General features: G+C 39.8%; 1 protein-coding gene and 1 pseudogene across 2 annotated transcripts in view; both read left to right on the forward strand.

Moving 5' to 3' along the window:
- Positions 1-25341, forward strand: part of LOC145999753 (uncharacterized) — a 515710-nt gene that overhangs the window by 87349 nt on the left and 403020 nt on the right. The window lies entirely within an intron of this gene.
- Positions 13126-13557, forward strand: LOC145999343 (protein GVQW3 pseudogene; annotated as a pseudogene).

Consider the following 25341-nt stretch of genomic DNA (forward strand, 5'->3'; position numbering starts at 1 on the left):
TCGATCCAAGTTGCGTATTGTTTCATTTTATTACGGAACTTTGACCCTATTTAAACTGATTCGAGAAAGAATGTTCCTGGAACGTATTTAAATTTATCCTGCAAAAAAGGTTCCTGGACCGAATTTAAATACTTAACAGATAAAAAGGTTCTTTACGGTCCAAAACCCATTTACGCTTGCTGATTTTCTCTCCTGGACCGGAATTTAATTTATTCAAAATTCCTGTACCTTTAACAACCCTGATTTTAACATTATTATTATTACTATTATTATTAGTTCAGCTTCACTTTTGTTCTGACCCCCCCTTTTCGGGAGGAACTATATTTCTAGATACGTCCCTGCTTTTGGAGGCACATAGTGGTTCGGATCCCACTTTAAACTGTAGATCCAGATTCTGTAGATAAAGTTGACTTAATTAACTGAACATCTTAACAAGCATTCAATTAAATGACTTGTTCTTTATGAACGATTCAAATATGCGAACTTACTCAATATTAAAGTTTGGAATGAACCGTTTTCGTTATGAACAGGAACCGAAATACCCACATCGAAAGCGAGATGTTCAGCTTTAGCTCGAAGGTTAAAAGAGGCCGGCGGTCACTAAGAGGAGAGAGGGAAAGATACGTGATGCGAAAGTCAACGGGAGAATTCCCCTCGTTTTGCGGTCGCTTGTTTTCCAGGAGGCCTCCCTCAACAGCTAATGCAGTGGCCCCACGGGAGGGCCTCTCCCCCAGCTCCCCCGGTCTTCTCTCAACACAGTCACCGCAGAGGAAGTGCTCAGATAACACGCAACGCTGGACGAGTGCTTCGGTGCAGAATGGGAGACTTTATGCAGAAGCTCACGGTTTATGGTCCAGTACGGAAAGGAACTGACCCACAACAAATTAACAACCAGCTGACTTTTTCTAATGGTGAATAGTTCATTAAGCATGTACATAAAAATTCCCACTCATCCATCAATTTCTCCCCAAATACCCAGATGTTTGCTTACAACTCCAGAACAAATAGATATTTGAAACATTCTTCATTATATTTGTAAGACTGTGGTAAACACGACGGTATATAAATATACTGTATATTGTATATAGTATTTTCTTCCTAATTCGACAGATAGCAAAGGCATGTTATGGGTTTTGAATTCTATGTGGGATATAATTTTTCACGTACCTGCACACAGATGTACTGGTGGTGGCAAAGGCGCAAACTTAAGATAAATTTTGGAGGGGGGGGGGTCCCCAAGATCATCAATAACAATACTTTATATACCGGGTGGTCCTAAAGTCCGGGAACGGTCACATATCATGAGAAATACACATCGAATCGGAGAACGAAAAATACATGTTTAATAAGTGAAAGAAAGCTATTCAATGATATCCCACGTCCATATACTCTATTGAATCTGCAATCGCTTTCACGCTAGCTCAATTAGGGGAATTAGGGGCAGAGCGTCTCTTTGAAATTTTTTTGGGTTTAATGAAATTTTCACTTTTTTTTTATCGCTATATTTCCGTTCCTAATTGAGCTAGGAGGATGGTTGATAACTCGTTGGACTCGGAATGAAGTCCTCTTTCCGATTCTACAATACAAAATAGGGATTTCCATTTAAAACTTCACAGTTGCCCCCCGCCCCACCCCCTGGGGACGGGGGTGGGGAATCAAGTGTGATATCTTTGAATAGCTTTCTTTCACTTATTAAACACGTATTCTTTCGTTTTCCGATTCGATTTGTATTTCTCACGATATGTGACCGTTCCGGGACTTTTGGACCACCCGGTACATACATATACATAAGCTGTGTCCTTCTACGTATTTTTTTTGGGGGGGGGAGGGGCTGAAAGTGCCTTGCCCCTCAAAGTCGGCGCCTATGGGTGGTGGACAAATTAGTATGACACGCACCTGAAAACGGGTTGTAATTCGTCCTTGGCAGTGCAGTCACGCCACCTTTCACACAAGTCCACAACCAATAGGCCTTTCCTACTCTTACGGCGGCCGGTCATCATGCTGGCAAGGGAAGTGTGGAGCGTGGAATCGACCAATCCAGCACGATATGAAACGCAGCAGCCTGTAGCACGAGGTGCACGTAGTACTTCCAACCGCCGCGTCGTAACTCTCGGCGCCACCGCTGTTGTCTGCGGCGTAATCCCTGCTCCTCAATTCTCTTCCCAGCGTGAGGACCGGCCGCCGTAAGAGTAGAAAATACGTATAGTGGCTTTGAAGGTAGAGGTATCAGTTTATCAGGCGTTGCATGGCTTGTGTAAGAACATTCTGCTACCAGTCAAGTGCAGTTATGTCCGTTCTTCAGACGTCGAAACGGCATGATCACTGGAATGCGCATAGCTGGAGCTTGAGTGACGAAAACTGGCAACCTTGTGGGTTTGCAAGGAGCAACTGTGTTGACAGCCTACAGTCAAGATGGTATGGCGTCATCTTCGAAACAGAAATCTTTGAGTTGAAGCTCGCTTCAGAAATAGACTAGTGTTGAAGTGGAAAGCTGCTCAAAAGCACAATACTACTGTGTCTCGGAAAACATTCGAGATGAAGTCTCATCTCTAGGACCCTGCATCAACCAAAACTATACAACGGCAACTTAATACTACGAACATTCATTACAGAATGGCTACTTCAAAACCATTGCTGGCACCAGGCAATGCTGTGTAGTGTCGAAAATGTTGCCGAGAGCACAGAGGCTGGACACAACAGCAGTGGGGAAACGTCATCTGATCTGGCGAATCTGCATTCACATTATTCCAGACCACTGGGCTTGTTTGGGTGTGAAGAACTGCTGCATAAGCACATGTCGACTCCCTCATCCCTACTGTTAAGCATGTAGAGCGTTCCGTGATGGTGCAGGGGGCGATATTTTGATGTGGTCTTGAACCATTTGTAATCCTCTGTTGGGGATAACAGCAAAGGAATATCACAGCTTTTTGGGCGAACATCTCCATCCTATATGTTGCACACTGTGTTCCCCAGAGAACGACCTGTTTTCAAGATGACAATGACCCCATTCACACTCCTCAGTGCATCAAAGAATGGTTAGATGAACACCAAGATGAAGTGAAACATCTCATCTGGGCTCTATAGTCGCCTGATATCAACATTACTTAACATTTGTTGAGTATTTTGGAGACCAGAGTGTGTACTAGGTTTCCATCTCCAATTACAATTTCTGAACTAGTCAGCATTGCACGAGGAAAGATGTACATTGTGCATCCACGTTGTCCATTCCACGTTGGATACAGGCTATAATTCAGGCCCAGGGTTGGTCAACTGCCTACGAATAAATATGTGTGTGTCGTATCACGGTGATCATTTTTTTGTTCACCGCCTGCATGTAAAACTTACATGACATGTTAAATGCTGGACATTTAGCAGATTTCTGCTTAGATTCCTTCCATGCAACATTCACGTGGTTTTCATTGGATGTTGCCTACATATTTGCAACAGTTTAATAGGCTTACGTAGCCACGAAACTATTCGGAAGGGGAATAACTTTTGGCGACTTAATTCGTCCACTGATTTGACATTGAAACGCAGAGATGCATCCGCTTTGACAAGCCTTACTTCCTCAATTGATTTGACAATGTAACTGCGATGTCAACTTTTCGTGAGTCTTCATTCTTCCTTTCAATTGAATTTGAATTTCATTACTCCATATAAACCATATATTTGGAGTGTTCAGTACAGTTCAGGCAAGAAATATTATTGCAAAATTTATACAATTTACAATTCAAGTATTCACTAACGCTTTAATATTCATGATTTAATAATAGTTTCTTTTAGCCGGCCCCCATGGCGGAGTGGTTCGAATCCTGACCGCATGGATGTTTGTGCAATGTCCGTTCATCAATTTCATCATATCATCACTCATACCCTTCTTCGCAAATTAGCCAAAAGTGGCACAAGAAGCGAAGTAAATTGAAGCAAATCAATCAATCAGTCAATAGTTTTTTCAATTTAGTTTTGAGCCTTGTCATTTTTTCTGCTCGTATACCATTTGGTAGGTTATTGAATATTATAATTGCCACCTGTCAATTGACATTGGGATGGCAGATTCATACCGTAGCGTATCTCTCTCATTGTTCATTTTCGAGTTACGCTTAATTAGGTAACAGGCAGAGTGAGTGCGTTCCGAAAGGCTTAACGAAACGAACGCATTCAACGAAAATAACTGGGCTCGTGAATCTGGTGAAACCAGTTATTTTACAGACTTATGGGACACACTAGGCGACACGCAGCGTTTTGTTTAGAGAAAGTTTCCGCATGGCGTCAGCGGAAGGAATGTCCTTATGGCAAAAATAATCTCTACTGTGGACATTGTTACTCATTTTAATTACATTCTAAGAACGGTTAAGGCATACTCATCTTGTGCACGTTACTACATATCGCTCTCTGTTAAAATTATAATACATTCTCCGAACTAGAGCAGTTTGAATCCATCAAGCACGCGCTTTGTCTGCAAGCAGCAGACGATTCTCACCGAACAAACCAGCCTCCTGGCCCGTGCGTTTGGTGAATCTCGTTCTTGCACGAAACGCACTTTTGGGACAGCATAATGAAACACACGGAAGCACTTATGGAACAGCCAGTTACCATAACTCGTTTAACGCGTTAAACTCGTGCGACTTTCGGAACGGGCCCATTAATTGTCTCGTTCTTGAAGATATGATCAAAGTGGCATTAGCCAATAGCAGCGCACTGCAGCGGTGCCATGTCGAAATCTCACACGGAAAAGAGACAGCTTGGTTGAGCGAAACACCTTGTCACGGAACTAGGCAACGCCGCACGTCTGTGATTCGCTGGTGCTGTTCAGCCTTTCAAGGCCATATGCAGGAGATTTGACGCGCACTCTAATATGCTTTTCTCTTAAGCCAACAGTGCCAATCCAGTCTTAGGTAATTTTAACCTGAAAATGTGAGAGTTGCCATTCATTTAAAAGGTTGTGTAGGTTAAGGTTATTTAGGTACCTCCGCTGAGGAAGGATGCAGATAAGCGAGTGCATATGAGGTACAGTTTTCCCCCAATGGTAAGATCCCAGAACCTGTAAGGTCCTTTACAAACCGTAGAGGTTCCTGAACCCTCCTGTAATGTTCTTTACGATACACCTTTGACAAATCTTACTTCCTCGGTTGATTTGACATTGGAACGCCAACCTTTGGCGTGTTTTAATTCTTTCATTGATTTGGCATTTATTCTTCAACTTTGACATGGCAATTGGGTTCCTACGATTTGTTGTTTGAGCACATCTTGCTTCCTCTAGTAATTGAAACGGCAGAAATTCCAACCTTTGGCCTCTTAATTTGACTCTGATGAATCTTGATTCTTTTGTTAAATTCGAAACGACATAGAACAAACTTCATCAGTCTGGGTTCCAAACAGCCATAATTTATCAGGAACTCGTCTTCGCAACATGCAATCACCCTGCTGGCCAGGGGGATGCAGTAAATATCCCATTAGTCAGTGGACGTAACGCTTCCTGTTTTGCGAGAAGGGAATCCCCGGGAACAGAACCACACGGACTGTTATTACCCAGGCATTGTTCTCCGCCTTTCGCGTGGCCTCGATTTATGGGGCGTGTATCCTTCCGCCGAAGACCGGACATTAATTATCACCGAGCGAAGCGACAACCGCCATTACACGATTAGCAATGTCTGCTACGTCAGGGCGGGAGGGAGGGGAGCGATCGAGCCATGTAACAAATTGGGGTTAAATTTACAGGTGCTTTGGGAGTTAGAGCAGTGTTACCAAGTCGCAACTTTAACTTTATAACAAGAGAACTACAGGGTGAGTCAAAAGTCAGACTCGCAATCCCAGTAAAACGTTTTGGAATTGTAAAGTGATAGTTCTGTCCTTTCCGCTTGGACAAATATTTTTTATTTTGTAATCCTTGCATGCTATTGCAGTGTTTCTTCAACATTATAACCTATTTCTGATGATGCCAGAGAATAGTAACTTAACAGTATATATCTTGAGAACTAGTGTTTTTTGCTTGTTTTTTAGTTTTGGATGGAGCGAAGAAAAAGTAAAAGGTGTGAGTTATTGTTGCAAGAACTTGTTAACTTGAATTGCAAGAAGTTATAATTTAACAATAACAGTCGGAATTATTCACACGAGTATTTTGCTTAAAAGAAGTAAAATATACTTTGAATTATTCAAACCTTTAATATGATTATATTTAACAGTGAACGAAGAAGGGTTTTCTATACCTTGAGTGCCATCTAGTGAATGCTGTGAAACCTCATGTAATATATTCTTGTGCGCATGTTTAAGGTTTTATTGAGGTTCTTTTGTTTAAGAAGAGAACGTGTCACAGTGGACTAGGGAGTGCTCCTGGCATATATTTCTCAGCTATACTGTGTCCGAGATCACAATACTGTCACCCGAAGATTCTTGGTTAGATTCTTGACATGGAAACGGATGTTCCTTTGTTATTCTCTTCGTGAATTTCATGAAATCACCATTCATCGCTTTCGTCGCAAATAGCCAAAAGTGACAGTTGAGTCTCTTAAAACAGCACGAAGAAATATAGATGTGTCCCCTATCAATTTTCACGTATCTTGAATGTGATTTAGGAAAACAGGGGGAAATACATTCCTATAATCCCACCCAAGCTATCCTTTATGTGTACGTTACTGACATCCATTCGGCTTGATTATATAAGCGTTGCCCAAATAAAACTAAGACTTTTGTCGTAGCGTCGTAGCTAAACTACGCAGAGCTTGTTTTTTTTTTATCTGGTAGGTGGCGTTGTACGTATGTAAGAAAGCAGACCGGTATGGTCTGACGGCGCAGTGTAGCTTACATGTGAATAAGCACGTTGGGATACCACACGGTTTGCGCGCAGTGGGTCCCCAAGCATCTTTCTGAGGAGCAGAAGGATTGGAGAATGGGTGTTTGCATGGAGCATCTGCTGCGTTACCAAGCAGAAGGGAGACAGTTTCTTTCCCAAGATTGTGGCCGCAGATGAAAACGTGGTGCCACCACTTCTACTCAGCCACAAAACGGATGAGTTTTTTAAGGGAGGCATCCCAACTCACCACGCCCAAAAACGTCTTATTCCTCCGTCGGAGCTGGAAAAGTGATGCTCACTTTTTTCTTCGACGAGAAGGGCCCATTGCTTTTGGATTGGCTGGACGCAGGTGGGACTGTTAACTCAACCACATACTGCACTACCCTAAGCAAACTGAAATCGGCCCTCAAGAGTAAGCGACCTGGCATGTTGTCCAATGGGGTTCTTCTGTTGCACGACAACGCACGCCCTCATGTTGCACAGGTGTGCCGTGATCTGCTGCGCCGTTTCCGCTGGAAAGTCCTCGACCATCCTCCCTACAGCCCCGATCTCTCGCCCTGCGACTACCACAACTTCGGGCCACTAAAAGGGGCGCCGGTTCGCCAAAGATGCTGACGTCCGTGACGGCGTTGAAGATTGGTTCCACAGTCAACAACGGACGTTCTTCGCCCAGGGTATCCATACTCTTGTGACGCGCTGCGACAGGTGTTAGAACAGACAAGGTGACTATGTGTAGACGATATGTCACCCATGGATCACTTTTACTTCCACTTTGTTCATATATTCCAATCAATAAATAATTACAGAAAAACACACCAGGTGTCTCACTTTCATTTGGGCAACCCTTATATATTTGAAATTGATTTATACAATGGAAATTACGAACTGGAAATTGGAAACTAAGGAAAATAAAAGAAGCAGCCTTCATTTCAATGGTCCAGAATCATTTTACTAAGCCAAGCGTCAGGTTAACCTTGCAGCAGGTTTTATGTATCAATCCGCGCGAGAACTGAGCTCAGAATCTTCCGTGCCAGTCTTTCCTCAACCGCCGAGCTGCTTACATCGGAGACACTGAGAAAATCTACAGTATTGCCAACCGCACAACACATCAAAACCCGCATGCATGTCAAGTGGATTGTATTTTTGCTTCTCTTTGTCTCCTGAAACATAACATTTTAAAAGTACTTTCTGCGCATATATTATTTAATAAATGTGTCATTAATATAAGAGCGAAACAACTTCTAAACATGAGAGCATGTGTGTATATTTCGAGCACGCAAAAATAAAAATAAACAAAGATAAAAGTAAACAACGATAGGCTCCTCTTGAATTTAATGACAAATTATTGTTTTTGGTTTAGAAAGAAATAGATTTATGAAAAACTTGGTTGCTTCGTTCGCAATACATCCGTTACTGTAAGACACACGCACTTCAAGTTGTACCACCAAAAAAGCATGATTTGTTATTGGTGATATATACAATCAGGTGCATTGTCTGTCGCTATTACTCTGGTTTCAATTTATGAATCACTTCACTAAACCAGGATTCAAATCTTGGTCTGTCCATTTCTTGCTGATAATCACCCTTCCCTTTCTTTGCGCGGAACAGTAAATATGCGCCTTCAACAAAGCTTTCATTGCCGCCAGTGGGTGAAACAATAAGCCTCCCCCTTCCCCTCATCGTCGGTTTCTTCAGCCCTGGCGGTGGTTTTGCATGGTGGTATCCTTCCATGTTTTATTACCCCTTCCCCCACCCACCGAGTTGAAGGACGTCTCGTCCAAATAATAAACATGTTTCTTCTCACTGCGATATATTTTAATACCGCGGAGATTCTTTTGTCGTCAAACAACAAACAATCGTTTCCTCTTGCTAAACTCAAACCGCAAATCATTCAACACCCGTGATACAATTCGTGTGCACATTGACGGCAAATCACCTCACGCCCTGTTTTACTTTGATCTTGTTGCCGCAAGGAGGATTATGCATTTAAAACAACTTGCTTGACTTTGAAGAACATTTCCTTTCGGATGAAGCCCAAAATAACATTCGGGTAAAACCGCGCGCTGAACAGGAGATTCAGCCTTTCTCGCCGCTCTACAATAAACATAGGGTTAAAATAGTGGGAGGTGCAACACTGGTATCAGCGATTTCACGCGCTCTGCAACGCATTCAGTCTCGCTCGACTCGCTCTAAAGTTTCAATGTCTCTTCAACGCATTACAGATTCGAGTTGGCGAATCTGCGGTTCTAAGTTCGTCTGCACAGTGATTGCAACCAATTAAGTCCATACCTGCTAATCAATGTATTATTTTGTCTGTATATTACAAATTAAATAACTGTTTTCTTGCAAGTATGCAGTTGTGTCGGAATAGAACCCGTCTCAGTGGAACTATATTCTTGCGCGCACGTTTGGATCTACATATGCTAAAACCTGCTGCAAGGTTGACCTGACGCAGGGCTTAGCGACGTGAAGTTTTCTTTCTATCGATAACACCGAAAAGTTGAGGAAAGCAGACAAAATGTATTGGGTTAGGTTAAAGAGGCAAGTTTTCGGTGTTCCGGAATCGCGAATTATACATTTTTCAGAATAACTCCAAATTTTCCACTTTAACGCGAAAAACGCCTCTAAATATGCAATATAAATTGGGAATAATATTTCTTCTTTTCAAAATGCCCTATTAGATATGTCATTTCTAGTCTAGCTTCTAAAAGTTCGATTCAAAATAGATTGTCATGATTCGACATGACTGACAGTGTTTAACCTCTTCCTGAAAAGGATCTTCCCAGAAGGGAAGTTTCTTAGGAACGGGAAATTTTCAGTGAGAAGTATCTGTTGTGTTGCAGGGGAGGGTGGTTAGTGGGCGGTACACATAACGGTATTTTGAGGTTGCACAGGAATTTTTGGCATTGTTAGGGAAATACGATGTGTATGACTGTGTTCAAAGATTTGGGTGATATAATTCAATAAACATTTCATATTTAGTGGCTGATGAGATCAAATAGTTTTCCAAATGAAAGAAATATTGCCATTTTCCACAAAGTTAAAGTCATACATTTATTGTTTTCGTCATTAAAACTAAAATTTGTCTAAGTTTTCCAGAACTAATACAATTTGGAAATTTTAAGTATAGAAGGAGCAGTAAAAATACATGTAAAAAAAACACCGATTTTCAATTAATAACATCGAAATTTGCCCTAAAACGCGAAAAATAACACAAATTGCAGTAAAAAAATAAAATCGAAATTTATGGAAAAATAAAACTAAAACTTCACGTCCTCACCTATAAGCAATCCCAGTGTAGAATTCAAGCAAATATGGTTACATCTCCTCAAAGATTAGAAACAGTAGCATAAATGGAGCAAAGATTAGTGCAGAATTCTGGAGGCGCCGTGGAGACGTTGGTTAGAGCAATGGATTTGTAGTAAAAAGCACAGGTCTGTCGTACGTTCGATTCCCACCACCGTCAAAATAAATGTCACCTGAAGACATTTCTCTCGAAGTGTAGTGTTAAAGTAAGAATAGTTTAAAGCACTGGGCAATGAATTTGGTCAAATTACCATTGCATGGTACAAGACTTAACGCGACACGATTGAAAGAATGGTCCGGTCCGAGCGCCACGTGCAGCTTGTCGTGCCACTCCGGTACGAAAAGTTGCATTTATTTCTGTAGGTCCATTTGAAAGTGACAAAGTTCGCTTGTCATTTCGGGCTGAAAATAGACTGTTGCAGCGAGAGGATTTCGCTCCAGCACCAAATAGTTCGCACCGACGACGCTAGATAGCGTACGGAATCGAGAGCTGCTTCGCTCGAACAGGCAAGACGAGCGGCATACGCTCGAAGCCCAGTAGGTCACGTATAAACGTATTTTGTCTGTGCTCGTGGGCCGTCAAATATGGATTGTGAAGTGAAGGGCACAGTGAAATTGAAACTTAGGTGAATATAGTCATCATCTCCGTGTTAGAATGTAGTTTAGTCTATCTTATCAATACACAGTGGCCATGGGCGTCGACAGAATTTTTTTTGCAGGGGGGGGGGGGGTCGAGTAAGTGATAAAAGTTGAATTGTAGAAAAATAGTAAGTATTATTACCACGGTTATAAATGTTATTATACAATAATAAATATTATATACTAACAAAAATAAATTTTATTCGAAATAATAATAATTATTATATAAATGGGGAGGTTGGATCCACCAAACGAGTGAATACCAGCACAACTATTTTCCACTATTTATTTTGCATTTTATGCAGTTAGTATATGAAATGCATTTTGATATTAACTTTTGCACGTCTCGTTCAAGAAAAGGCTTTAAATGTTAGGGGGATTTTTTTTTCATAAAGTTTGTTGTGTGACCTCTCACCTACAACTGTAATTCTTAAGAGTTTTGAAAACTGTAGAACCATTTGTTCTTGGGATGAAATGGTAGAATATAGCCTTGTTGCTTTATTTTTCACTCAGTATTTTCGATCCAATGCATTTTTACTTTCATCATTCTCTTCGAATACTAACTAAATGAACTTTGTTTCTGTTCTTAACAATAATAAGAGTAACAAACATTTAACTTTCCTGTATCTTTAAATGAACAGTGTGAATTTCCAGGGGGGTCCACCGACCGGTTGGACCCTCCCCCCTTCCCGACGCCCATGACAGTGGCATATGAGAATGAAATGGATGATTGTGGGCTGAAACTGACAGGACGGATATTTTACATGTCTCTTTAAGATTATTGTCAGATGAAAATTATATTATATTGTATATGTTCGAGGGTGACAGACTCGAAAGAGTACCAGCGAGCGAAAGTGGTTCCATGCAGGACTGTATAGCTCTTTTCAGTTCTTACGGCGGGCTCTCTAGAAGCTGGCAGGGTTAGTGGGGAGCGGGGAAGCGACCAATCCAGCACTATAAGAAACGTAGCGGCGAGTAGAACGAGTTTCACGTAGTACTTTTTCCGGCCGCGTCGTGACTCTCGGCGCCACTACTGTTGTCTGGTTGGTCTGTTGCGTATTCCCCGCTCCCCACTTCCCCTGCTAGCTTCTAGAGCGCCCGCCGTAAGAACTGAAAAGAGCTATAGTTGAAACCTTTCTAAGAGTCCCAACGGTTGACGTTTTTAAGTGTACAGCTTGGTAATTCTACTTCAGCCACTCGAAACTTAGGTTGTCATCTTGCACAGAGCGTTCTCTACTATTCTGCAAACCCAAAGCTGTTATCAAGAAAGGAAATATCACGAAGCAACCTGGGAGGAAACCGGCGATTTCTCAGTTAATATTCTGTGCAAGAGGGTGATTAATTCTGCGGCGAGGGGAGGCGAAAATAATTACAAGGGAGGAGAATTTCTCATCGAAATTGCTTCCTAAGATTGCAACCGCATCCTGCGTAAGAGATGCAATTACTTGACGATCGGGTTGCAAACAGGAACTGCTTGCGATTAATAGAGGGTGTCGAGAGCATGCCTCGAAGAGGGGAGAATAACGAATGCATCACCTTTCTGCTACAGTAACACGCATGCACTCTTATTACACTGTCCTGCATTTTGAGGGAGAAATTCGGATGATTTGAAATCAATCTGTGATTCTGGAAGTAATTTCAATCAATTACATCAATTTTCCCCATCACGTCAAGATTTTTCACAATTTCACAATCAAAGTTCTCATATTCGCCTTCCATCACATCTATTGCAGAAGGCAATAAAATAAATTTAAGCAAGAGAAATTTCGGTTGTATTCAAATCAATAGCTGATTCTGAAAGTATTTTGAATTCTGATGACAGATATACATAACATTTCTTCCCATCTCGTCAGGATTTCCCCCTAAGTCAGGATTTTTCTCCACGTCACCAAGTTTTATCAACCCACCATATTATAATATTGACTATTGGACATTTTCTGAAGGAAATTTCCATGAGGGATTTCGAAAATAAAACTTACGTAATCAAAGTCCGTACAATTTTCATGCCGATGTGTCATGTGAAGGTGGATTATATTAATACAATTCTACATGCATTTCTGATTCAAAATTGGACGACTTGTATTCTAGAAAAATCAATATTTCTACCACCATCTAAACAGAGCCATCTATTGAGGAACTGATGGAACTACAAATTTTATTGTGAAATTGAGGCAGTTAATACAGGGTCTGTATTTTAAGTAATGAGAATATTTTTTTTTCTGCCGCGACTAGACGTCAGAGCCCGCTGGGACCGGTTGGAGTCGGTAGTGGGGGGTGTGACCTTGAAAGCGCTCCAATCGGCAGTTGCCTGCTGGCGTCCGTTGAGGCATGATCACGCGTGGCGTGGACGTCTGCAAAGTAGTGTGTGCAAGAGCAAAATTCAGCAAAGCATGGAACAGCGGTACGCGATCAAATTTTGTGTGCGCCTTGGAAAATCTGGTGCAGCAACGCTGGAAATGATTCGGCAAGCGTACGGCAGTGACAGTTTATCACAAGCGCAAGTGTTTCGGTGGCACAAAATGTTCAAAGAAGGCCAGGAGAGCGTGGAGGACGAACCCCGCGCAGGGCGCCCGTCAACCTCAAGAACCAGAGACAACGAACAACGTGTGCGAGATTTGCTGAACGCGGACAGGCGTGTCAGTGTGCGGTTTATCGCGGATGCGCTAGGACTCGATAAAATGGTTGTTCTCAAAATCATCACCGAGGATCTTGGGACGAGAAAAATTTGCACCAAGCTCGTCCCGAAAGTTTTGACGAACGAGCAATTGCACAACCGCTCGGTTCAGACGGGTCAACCGAGTGCGACCAGAAATTTCCGCTGATTGGAAGCTCCATCATGACAATGCGCAATGTCACACGTGCTTCGTGGTTAGAGAGTTCCTGACGGAATCTGGCATCACAACGATTCCTCAGCCTCTCTACAGCCCCAACCTTGCCCCTGCAGATTTTTTCCTCTTTCCCAGAGTGAAAACAGCCCTCAAAGGACACCACCGCGGAACCCTGGATGCTGTCAAAGCGGCTTGCACGCGTGCTCTGAAGGCTGTTTTAGTTGCTGGCTTACAGGGAGCGTACGACGCGTGGAAAACTCGCCTGCAGAAGTGTGTTGACGCTCAAGGGGCATACTTTGAAGACTACTAAAGATTTGTAGCGATATCTGTAATAAATTTTGTTTTCTGGATTTATTCTCATTACTTAAAATACAGACCCTGTATATTGCTATTTTCTGAGAAAACTAAACGTGATGGGTAAAAATGGATTTCATTCTAGGAATCAGCATGCTGAAACTATTCTGAAACAACACTCATCTGGGAGTTGTCCAAACACTTGCCGACCGGTGTTATCAATGTTAGTGGCTACTTTTCAAAATCTCATTCCAGCAGCTGCAATTTTGGGGGCCAACGAGAGATTGGTGTGGACCTGAAGCCAATATCGTTTTCTGTAGGGCGGTGTATTGGCATTTGTTTTGTCCTTATGTGCTGCGCCCCAGAGGCGAAGCCACGAAAGTACAAGAATAAATGTATCAATAATAATAATAATAATAATAATAATAATAATAATGGCATTATTATAATTATAATTATTATTGCTTGTGGTAGTATCAAAGATTTGAAATATTTTTTCAACACTATCAATTTCACATTAGCTAATCTTGTAATGGAAAACAGGCAAACAAACTGTATTTTTGAATGATAAATGAATGATAAATGCATTCCAAAGATAATTATTTTTGTAGATATAACATGTATTACTTTCAAGTACAACATATGTTTTACAGATATGCAATATGAAGCGACACAAAATAATGAAATACACTTGCTAACACTAAGTTGCGTACGTATTCAAAGTGTATTCAATACATATATACAACACATATTACTTAAACACATTACATTTCAGAAAAAAAGTATAATGCGAGCGAAGCGAGCAAGAAAATATTTAGGTCCAAATTTTGAAATTGAAAACTATATTGAGTTAATAGGGCGCAAATAAATTTAATTTCACTGGATGCCATGGCATTCTCTCTTTACAACGTTTTTTTCATTTAGATCGCTTGGCATCCATGGCCGCCTCCCACGCGCCCCTTAGATACGGCTCTGAACTAGACGAGACTGAGACCATTGGCCCCCCTAGAAATGATTTCCGTTGAAGGGCAATGCCCCCTTCCTCCCCCTGTGGTTGCGCCACTGCTGAGCGCTTATTGTAGCCTCAGCCTTTAACCTTGGCGGAGTGGTTAACAGCGTGCTACGACGCCGAAGTTCGAATCCACACCTAGTGTTCTTTGCGAGTGCACCTTCATCAATTATATCATGATCCCATTCGTCACGATTAGCCAAAATGGCAGAAATGCGACGCTAAAAACAAAGACAGACAAATCTGAATATCGGTAAGAAGGTTCTAGTCCTCAGATACAGGTGTTGATTTTGGGTATAGTAAGAGGCTTGGCCCATATAATGTGATGGGTTAAAAGAGCCTAAGTGATGACACATGGCCACACGTTGTGATATACCTTCTGTGTGACCAGTGCTGAGAAGAACAAGACACTTGAGAACAATACATGCGATCAAGTGCAAGCTTGTCCACTGAGGCAGAAGCGTTGCGATACATTTCCCCTGAAGTTCAGGGTTGTTAAAGGTCCAGGAATTTAAAATAAATTCAATTCCGGTCCAGGAGAAGAAAAATCAGCAACCGTAAATGGGTTCTGGACCGTAATGAACATTTTTTATCTCTAAGGTATTTTAATTTGGTTCAGGAACCTTTTTTCCGGATGAATTTAAATACGGTGCATGAACTTTTCTGCAATGAAACAATACACAACTTGGACCGAATTTAAATTGTGCCAGAAACAAGAGTCCGGTCTTGCAGTGAAACCCAATGGAACCAATTGACCTTTAACAACTCTGGTACAATTACAGAGTTTATTGAATTGTATGCGTTACACAGTTGAAGTTGAAATCTTCCCTATTGCAACACAGCTGCACAAAATCTTTTTAAGAAGAAAAATGCTCTGAATTTTGACCTTTTGCACCAAGGCTTTTAGGTGGCCCCACAAATCCAAATTGAGCGGATTGAGATCTGGGAATGTTGAAGACCATATCATTAATCCTCAGCGCACAGATCAATATGCAGAAAACTGAGCATTAAAGTAATATCGCACCGTAAGCACGCAATGAGGAATTATGCTCAGAACTCCTTTGGGATCGGACTTACGGGACACCCTGTATAATGTTCTGCTACACTTCATGATTCAACAGTAACAGAAACGCAATTCTTGGCATAGGGCAGTGGTTATCAACCTTAGCGAGACCGAGGGCCGGTAATTTTTTTTTTTAAAAGTCGATGCCTCCATTCAAACAAACTTTACTCACAAATATCTTCCTAATTTTTTAAAGCTTATACATGAAAGTACAAAATTTGGTCTTCATGTAACGTGAAATTTTATTGTTATTATGATTTGTATTTGTGTTTAAACAGTTCGTACAATTTAATTTTGTGTATTGCGTACAGGTAATATACGAATATGTAACTTAGTACATTACTATCTGTGGTAATTGGCTTTACAAATCTTTATACTCATAAATCTTGGAGGAAACTTACGTAAGCTGTGTGAAATAATTCAAAAAGTATAGTTACATTATTATTTGAATGATGAATGTGACTGTATGGGCAATTTCTACTAATCTTTAGGTAATCATGTCTTTAATATGATACTGCTGCCATCTAGTTGCAACACATGCGCACTAAGAGTTATTCTCTACGGGCGCGCAGCGATTTTCGTATGGAAGTTACTTCTCTACTTCCTTCAAATATTCCGCTGCAGAGCAGGGTTTCCCAGGGAAACAAAAACGTCAATTTAAAAGTGACTGATTCGTTTATTTTGTTGTTGATCTGCGACAAACTACTCTCTCCGTCTCTGGCGAGTTTGCTTAAAATTCCGAGGCGCTGTAGTTGAAAGAGAGTGATTGATTCTCCACTGGTCTCCACAAACGTAATTTTGTCGCAAGGAAAGTAACTGAAAGAAAGTCTTGTGTCGGGGAAAGTTTGCCCAAGACGTTCGGTGAAAGAGTTACGTCATCACGACGAGGACTTGGATCTGATAGACCCGTTATAGCGAAAAATGCGGAAAGAAGTTGGAGGGAGGGAGGCAGTGTTGCCACAATTCCCCTTTCCAAGGGGGCAATTTTCCCTTTCATCTATAGTAGTAATGATGATAATGGTAGTTGATTTCAAGTGCTGAGCGCAGTATACTACTTAATTACAGCGATAAAATATGTATTATGTTGTAGAATAATACGATACCTCTAACAATTTATTTATGCTGAACACCAGAACCTCGAGTTAGTACTATGAATTGTAAGACATCGTCATTTAAATAATCTATTAGTGTTATTATTAGTTCACTGCCATTCTTACTATTTACTGAAATTAAGGAGTTTTGTCTACCCACGGAATGTGTGTAGCAAGGCCGCGCGTAACGGGAGGAAGGGGAGAAATCGAATGAGCGGAGCTAAGCAATACAAGCTGCTGGGAAGGCTGGTAACTGCATTGGCTTTCCCCCTCCACCAATCCCGTCCCCCCTCACGTGTTCATTGGTGGAGACGTCTCGCGTCACTACTTGCCCATAGACTTGTTTTCACTTGCTACAGAGATACGCGAGACATCGTATAATGCTATATTTTTAAACCTTGAATGCAATAACACTCATGAAATGGTCGGTATCGATCTTTGATAAGACATATTATGCACTAATACACATTTTTTGTTCCTCCTCCTTATGTAGCTATAGTGTTTGTAAATTGTGATTTCAACCATTCTTCATATTTACATGATACGTAACTATTTTGGGTTTTCACTCACAATAATTTGATAAATAAGTTCTGAACTGACTCTATTTTTTCTGTATGTCATTTAGCTGCATGGCGCCATAATTCTCTACCATATTCTAATAATAATACTAATTGGTGATAGAGCAAAGGTGGTTGTTGTATTTTCGGTCATCCATGTTCGTATACATGAAAATCTTAAATAAATAACCCACATACATGTTTAAGTCAACCGTATCTCGATCGAGTCATGATATTGCAGGTTGGAAACCTGGCTAGGCATGAGTGTGCAGTTGTGTTTGCCCATCATACATTTCCTCATTATTCATCCTCATCGTCGCTATTAACCGTAGATATATAAAAGCGATGTAAAATAAACAACATAGAAACACACATGTAGGCTTAGGACCACTTTACAAGGAAGCAAATTCTTTAACATTTTTGTTAGCGTAAATGCAATGTAAATGATTCCAAAAATCTTATAACAGGTAGTACTTTAAACGGAAGCATTTCATGTGATATTTCGGTTAGCTCTTGCGATTACAATGTATAATATATACAGCACGAAAGGCACGTCGAGTTGCACCATCTATTGTCAGTGCACGGTGTTTACAATTGAAACAACTAACATAATATTGCATACGTGTACTGTTTACGTTATAAAGTATGTATTTAAGCAGTGCCATTGATTTGTATCTTATACCGTTTTATAGGAAACGTTATTCCTCTCGGTTGAATAGTTATCGGCTTCTAAAGTTGTGAAGTGATACATTGTATACCTCTCACTCGGCCGCCATTACAACTGCACTCGTGACTTAGAGCTCGCTTCTGATTGGTTATTCTGCGGAAATAGGACCGATTCTCTTCTTGAGAAATGTCATGAAATATGCCATGGCAACTGAAATGCTATAAGATTTTTAACTTTACATGGTAGCATTTTTGTCATGGCATAAATGTTAAGGAAAGTGCTTTCGTTTAAAGCGAGCCGTATACTCAAACGTGTGGAAGAAAGAAGGAACAGATAAAAAATGTGGATACAAAACTGGAACTTTACTACACAAATATTTAGTCTGTTTTTATGTTTCCTTTAAATTTCGGTATTTTTAATCGATTTTCCCTCTCTGCTTAAAATTCGGTTGGAATTTCCATCCGAAAGGGAAATTTCCCTTCATGTGGCAACACTGGAGAGGGAGAATCGTCTTGCAGATCTTGTCAGGTTTCTCTAAATCACCGCTAGATTTCGTTGCGGTCGCTTTGGACAGGGAGGGGGTTGGGAGGAAAGGAAACACAAATATTGACCGCCTGGGAACGGGACTGGTGTGTCCAAAGGATTCGATGGGATTTCGGGGAAGTCCCGAAGGAGAACAAGGATCACGGTATGCATGACGAAATCCATGCGGATTACCGTGACAGAAATATAGAAAAAAATCTGTGTAGAGGCCACAAGCTTATAGTTGGAAACGGATACAACACAGAGTTTTGTTTACGAAATATATCGACTTCTAAAATCGATAAACAAACCAGAGCGCTGAGCTGTTTTTATTGTTATAATACGGAACGGATATTGATAATGATCAGTGGCGTGTTCAGAAATTTTGTTAATGGGTGTGATAGTCAAAATTAGGCCCATAACTACTACTTTTAGTGTCTAATGCTAGACTCATTGCCTATTTTATCATGACACTAAGTTTTTCTGGAAAAAACTTGGTCATATCTGGTTAATTGAATGATTGATTTGGTTTATTTTACTTCGCTTTTCTGTCACTTTCGGCTAACCGAAGAATTGATGAAATAACACGATGAAATTGATGAAGAGACACTGACAAAGAACAGCCATGCCTCGATTCGAATCCGGAACCCCTAGTGTCGTAGTGCGATGTGCAATCCACTCCGCCACAGAGACCGACAGCGTCATTACCTGGTGTGGGTTGATCAATAACCCATACTACCGCAGCCGACCTGCGTGGCTGAGTGGTTATCACAGCGCGCTACAACGCCAGAGGTCTCGAGTTCGAATACTGGCTTGGGTGTTCTTTCCGAGTGTCCCTGCATCAATTTTATCATATCATCACTCAGTCTTATCGTTGCGATAAGCCCAGTGTGAAACACAAAAGTGACGCTAAATATCAATAAATAAATTATATATCATAAATTTTGTTAATGACCGCAAAGTTTATGTTTATGACTTTTTAGTACAATAAAACGTCTCCTAACGGACACCTAAATTACGGACATTTTTAAATTCCCCGGCAGAAATACATGGGGTTTAATGGCCAGGGTCGGATTAAGACGAAATTGGGCCTGATGCTTGAAATCTTCGGTGAACAATAAACACATCGACGTTATAGTTACTTCACAGCGCAAATAATAATAATAGTAACTGTATAATAAGTAACGCTGTGTCTAGGCGTCCGAAATTGGAGCTCCAAATTTCATTCTAAGATTTATTTTCAGGTTAATATAGCAAAAGAAAACTGTTCAACTTTCGGAAAATTCTCGTCTGTTTTCATCTGGACCTAATGCTGCAGGATCAATAGCACCCACCTTAATCCGGGCCTGTAATAATGGCAATATTACTTCTCAATAACGGACACGCACACTGAAAACTACCTCCCAAAGCAAATAAAACTTCTTAATAACGGACAGCTTGAAAGAAAACGGTCGCAATTCTTGGAATTCGACACAACAATGGCCAGTATTTCAAATTAGCGCGCATTGTTTAATGTTACACCGAACGTATTTCTTTTCAAAAGTGCAGAAGTAAAGAAGCTGCTGAAGACGGGAGGCAGTTAAAGCATTACTTTTTAAGAAAAACAGATGAAGAGGGACTCAGCTTAGCATCTGAACTTGAAACACATATTGGAAAGGTAATTGTAGAAAACTTTAAGATTCAGAAAAATATAGATGATTATCTTGGACAATCTTGGTCTGGCCAGAAATAGTTAGAGCCTATTGAAAACAATAGAGCATTTTGAATGCAGTAATTTAACAAAAGGTTACACTACGTGTACTGTATTTTCTTTTTTGAAATTTAAATTCACCGTATGTAGTACAGTATTTTGTTCTTTGAATGTAGGAAAGAAAAAACATCTTCGTAAAGTACGTGCTGTAATATGCTTATCCTATTTTGTAACATCCTACACTTTTTTCTGAATAGCGGACACTTCTTAATAACGGACGTTTATTTTTCCCCCAGGCCTGTCCGTTATTCATAAGTTTTACTGTATCTGGTTGTAAATAAAAATTGACCATATTTTCATGACACTATTTTTTTAAAAAACAACCTGATCATTTAATCTGGATTGTTCAATAACCCATACTAGAGTTAATAGGTGTCCTGTTTCTACAGGACGTCTTCAATTCTATATTTTATTATATCCTGTGAAAGTTTCTATTATACAGGGTGTATCATAAGTGATAGGGTGAAAGTACACGATACTAGAAGCAGAAAAGTCTCAGTAAACATGGGATCGTAGAAGAACCGTTTCGGAGACAATTGCGAATGTATGCGCTACTGACTCGATTGTTGATACACATCGCCCGTTCGTCTCCGAGGTTTCTTTGAAACTGAACACCGCCAAACATGTAACATACCGTACAGTACAATAGTCGTTGGCAGTGGCGGCGATTAGGGAGGGGGCAGTTTTGGCCCCTTTTGCCCCCATCCCCCCGGTTACGGGACCAAATCGCCCCCACTGCTCCTTGGTAATAAAAGCAACAGTAAATGTGTAGCGAGGTGAACCTTTTAATTATGTTATTTGTTATAGAGTAGAACTATGGCACAACACACGTGAAAAGCATACTATGTGTACGTACAAACATCAAGTCAGTGGCGGATCGTAACCATACATTCACAATTATCTCGAAAACTGTTCATTTGTGATTCCATGTTTACTGAGACTTTTTTCTTCTACTATCGTGTAATTTACATCCTTTAAGTTTGCGGTATCACTTCTGATACACCCTGTATGTTATTTTAATGTAATATATAATGCGTATTAGAATGTATAAAATATATCCCTGTCGTCAGTGTATGAAAGGTGGTTTTTTGGGGAGTGGAGCTTGTGTTGTGCGCTATCTATATGTGTTTGCGATTGCTCCTTCATCTATTTAATCTTCATTCATCCTCATCTTCACTTTTAGCCAAAAGTATTATAGAAGCTAAGTAAAATCACTCAATCAAAGTTGGTTTTTATTGCACCGTGTATGGGTAAAAGAAATCTATGACAATCCTAGTCCTCCTCAGCAATCTCTCAAACAAGTCATTGTTCACCATTTTCTTTAACTCACTAGCTAGCAGTGTTAATAATCTCAGGATATGAAAATAGACAGCATTCTTTAGTTTTCAAAACTCCCGATACTTGCTTTGAAAGTAATCGTACTTGCTATGAATTATGATTTATTCGTGATTCAGGATTTCCCAACTCAGGAAATTCCAATTAAAACATTGATTTCTTAGGAACTGATCTTTACCAGTTGGATATTTCAGTAAAATGTCTTCCCAACTCAGGAATTATGAAAATTCCAATTAAAACACTGACAGCTCAGAAACTGATCTTTGCCAATTGGATATTTTAGTGAAATGTCCTTCCAAATAGGGAAGTCCTACTAATTGCTTCGGGGGAGGATGGATTGGCGTTTGAAATAGTTGACATTACGCACCCCTGTCTGCTAACCTAACCTATATTAACCTTACCTAATCTAAGAGCAAAGATCTGCAATGTACTCAAAATATATTAGAGAAAAGAAAAAGTTATCCGTAAAGCATAGTACTTTTTCTCCAAGTGGATATGTATGTACAGTACTTAGTATTTCAGAGTAACGTGGAGTGACCGGTACTGGCCTTTCTCCTTCCCTTCCGAGGCAGCGGTTCCTGAGTTGGGAACATTCCGATTCAAACATTCTACATGAAAATATCGGTTCCTGAGTTGGGAACATTCCAATTCAAACATTCTACATGAAAATATCGGTTCCTGAGTTGGGAATATTACAATTCAAACATTCTACATGAAAATATTGGTTCCTGAGTTGGGAATATTACAATTCAAACATTCTACATGAAAATATTGGTTCCTGAGTTGGGAACATTCCAATTCAAACATTCTACATGAAAATATTGGTTCCTGAGTTGGGAACATTCCAATTCAAACATTCTACATGAAAATATTGGTTCCTGAGTTGGGAACATTCCAATTCAAACATTCTACATGAAAATATTGGTTCCTGAGTTGGGAACATTCCAATTCAAACATTCTACATGAAAATATTGGTTCCTGAGTTGGGAACATTCCAATTCAAACATTCTACATGAAAATATCTGTTCCTGAGTTGGGAACATTAGTCATAGTTTCGGAATTTTGGGCATCATATCCTAAATTACAGCGCTGTTGTTTTCTTGCTATTAAAATGTTCCTGGGTTCGATCCACGATGGAGAAACATTGCACATTTTCTCGGACTGTAGGTACTGTCCTGACTATTTTATCTGAGCATAAAGTGACCGAAAATAAACTTTGACTTTAAATTACTTCTATCACCAAGTAGCCAGGTTTCCAAGAATGGTATAGCATTCGCCTTGTGAATAAGGTGTACCGGGTTCTACCCTTTGTGAAAACACATTGCAAGCCATGTAGCACAAAAATGTCCAAGGGACAACTGATCGATGTCTTATGAATATTCATACCAACAGTAGCGTACGAAGGATTTCGTCAAGGGGGGTTATTTCTAAAACTTTCTCCAAATTCACATTACCTTTGATTTATTATACTTTAATTAAATAATAATAATCACAAATAATTAATAATACTTATAATTAATTAATTAGCTGAATTACTACTAATAATACTACTAATACCACTACTACTATTATGTAGTAGAGATCTACATAAATATACCATTTACGAAAACAATAGAAAGACATTACTTTCTAATCATTCAATTTTTATCAAATCCTAGGAGCATTTTTTTGGTTTTGTTTTTTGTCTGGTCAACGAGGTGAGACATTTTAAGGGTGAAGAAAATCCATAAAACAAGAAAATATATTAAAATAAATTGAAATAATTAAAGTATGGAACTCATCCAAGAAGCTGCGGTGGTCTGGTCGGTAGAGCATCTGACAATCACGCGGGAGATCCGGAATCTATTCCCGAAATTGGTTGGAATTTTTCCGGCTTCTTCCCCGCATAAATCTCCCCGATAATTCACATCTGGATTGTCTCACTGTTCTTGTAAAATTTTCACTTTTTGAGAAATTGTGTTGATTTGAGTCAAATCATTTGACATGGAATGACCCAACTATCTATATATAATCTTTAAATAACGGCCCTAATAACAGGTACACAGAAATATTCAGTTATGTAAAGGGGGACTCTCAGGCAAAAAAGTTTGAGAAACACTGCCTTAATGGCATTTCGGATCTTATCTATTTCCAAATATATACCAAAATTGTTCACTACGAAGTTTTATTCCTGTATAGAGAAGTCCATTTTAGCTTCTCAAATATTTACAGCAAAATTAATCAATTTTCCGTGAATTGCATAACACACAGGATACTTCAGACTTCATAAAGTGTCGCGTCGGTATATAAACGGTAAATTTCGTGTTTAAGAGTCTATTTCGCATTTTGCAGTTCATTTCGCATCATTTCGTGACAAAACAGGGTAGGAAAATGCACCTCACACCTTTCAGAAACCTTAAAAATTAACATTGCAATGTGTTATTTCAAATTTCGTTTTCTTTTTGTCAAAAACGAAATATGCATGCCTCTACCGATGATGCTACAGCCCCTACCACAATTTTGAGAAAATCAGAATTTTCAAATAAAAATCCGTTAAGAACTTTAAAAAATCAAAATGTGTAAATACGAAACCTCTTTTAAAGTGAGTCCCGATTACCATTTTTGTCTTTGAATACAATTTTAATAGACTGAAAAGCTCCAAAAATACGAAATATTTTATTATGCATCCTGCCCTCCAAAACGAAGCCATGTGTTATCCACATTTACTATTCCGGCCCCTCTCCCCCCCCCCCAAACTGCGTACGCCAGAGTATTGAAATACAAAACATTTTATTTCTCTTTTAAATCATAGTTACCCTCATATTTCACTTTCAAGAACTTGTGCTTATTTTCAAGGCATCACTCTGAAAGACGCGTGTGCTTGGAATGCTGTGCTTTTCTTCATGCTACATGGAAATAATAATTCAAATTATTATTATTATTATTATTAGTGGTAGTAGTAGTAGTAGATGTAGTAATAGTAATAGTATTGTCCCAGATCTTTGACTGTGGTAAATTGCCCATTTAAATTTTTTTACACAGCATTTTTCATAATACTTCACAAGCTCAAGGGGGGTTTAAACCCCGTAACCCCCCCTTGCGTACGCCACTGCATACCAACGTTCCGAATGTCCAAAAGATATTCAGGAATATACACTAGACATCCATTGGATGTTATCTGGATATCCGTATAACACTGACCCGGACGTTACGTTAAACTGTAGGCCCAGTGCCGATTAGCTTATCGAAACACAGACCAGGCTTAAACATTGAATAATCTGTAGTTTATTTCTTCAACTATGTAAAAATAGTATTGTAATTTAGTTTTAGTAAAATTTTTCGAGTTAATTTTGAAATAAGTAAATTTGAGTTAATTTTGAAATAAGTAAATTTGAGTTACTCTGAGTTAATTTTCCATTAAGTAATTTTAACTGTAACTTAGTTTTAAAGAGTAGCTCTTCCACAAGTAAAGTCTGGTTGGTAATTCAATGTAGCCAACTTCTATTTCCTT

The sequence above is a fragment of the Lepisma saccharinum genome, chromosome 15, assembly GCF_977018435.1.
Source record: "Lepisma saccharinum chromosome 15, izLepSacc3.1, whole genome shotgun sequence".
NCBI classification, from domain to species: Eukaryota; Metazoa; Arthropoda; class Insecta; order Zygentoma; family Lepismatidae; genus Lepisma; species Lepisma saccharinum.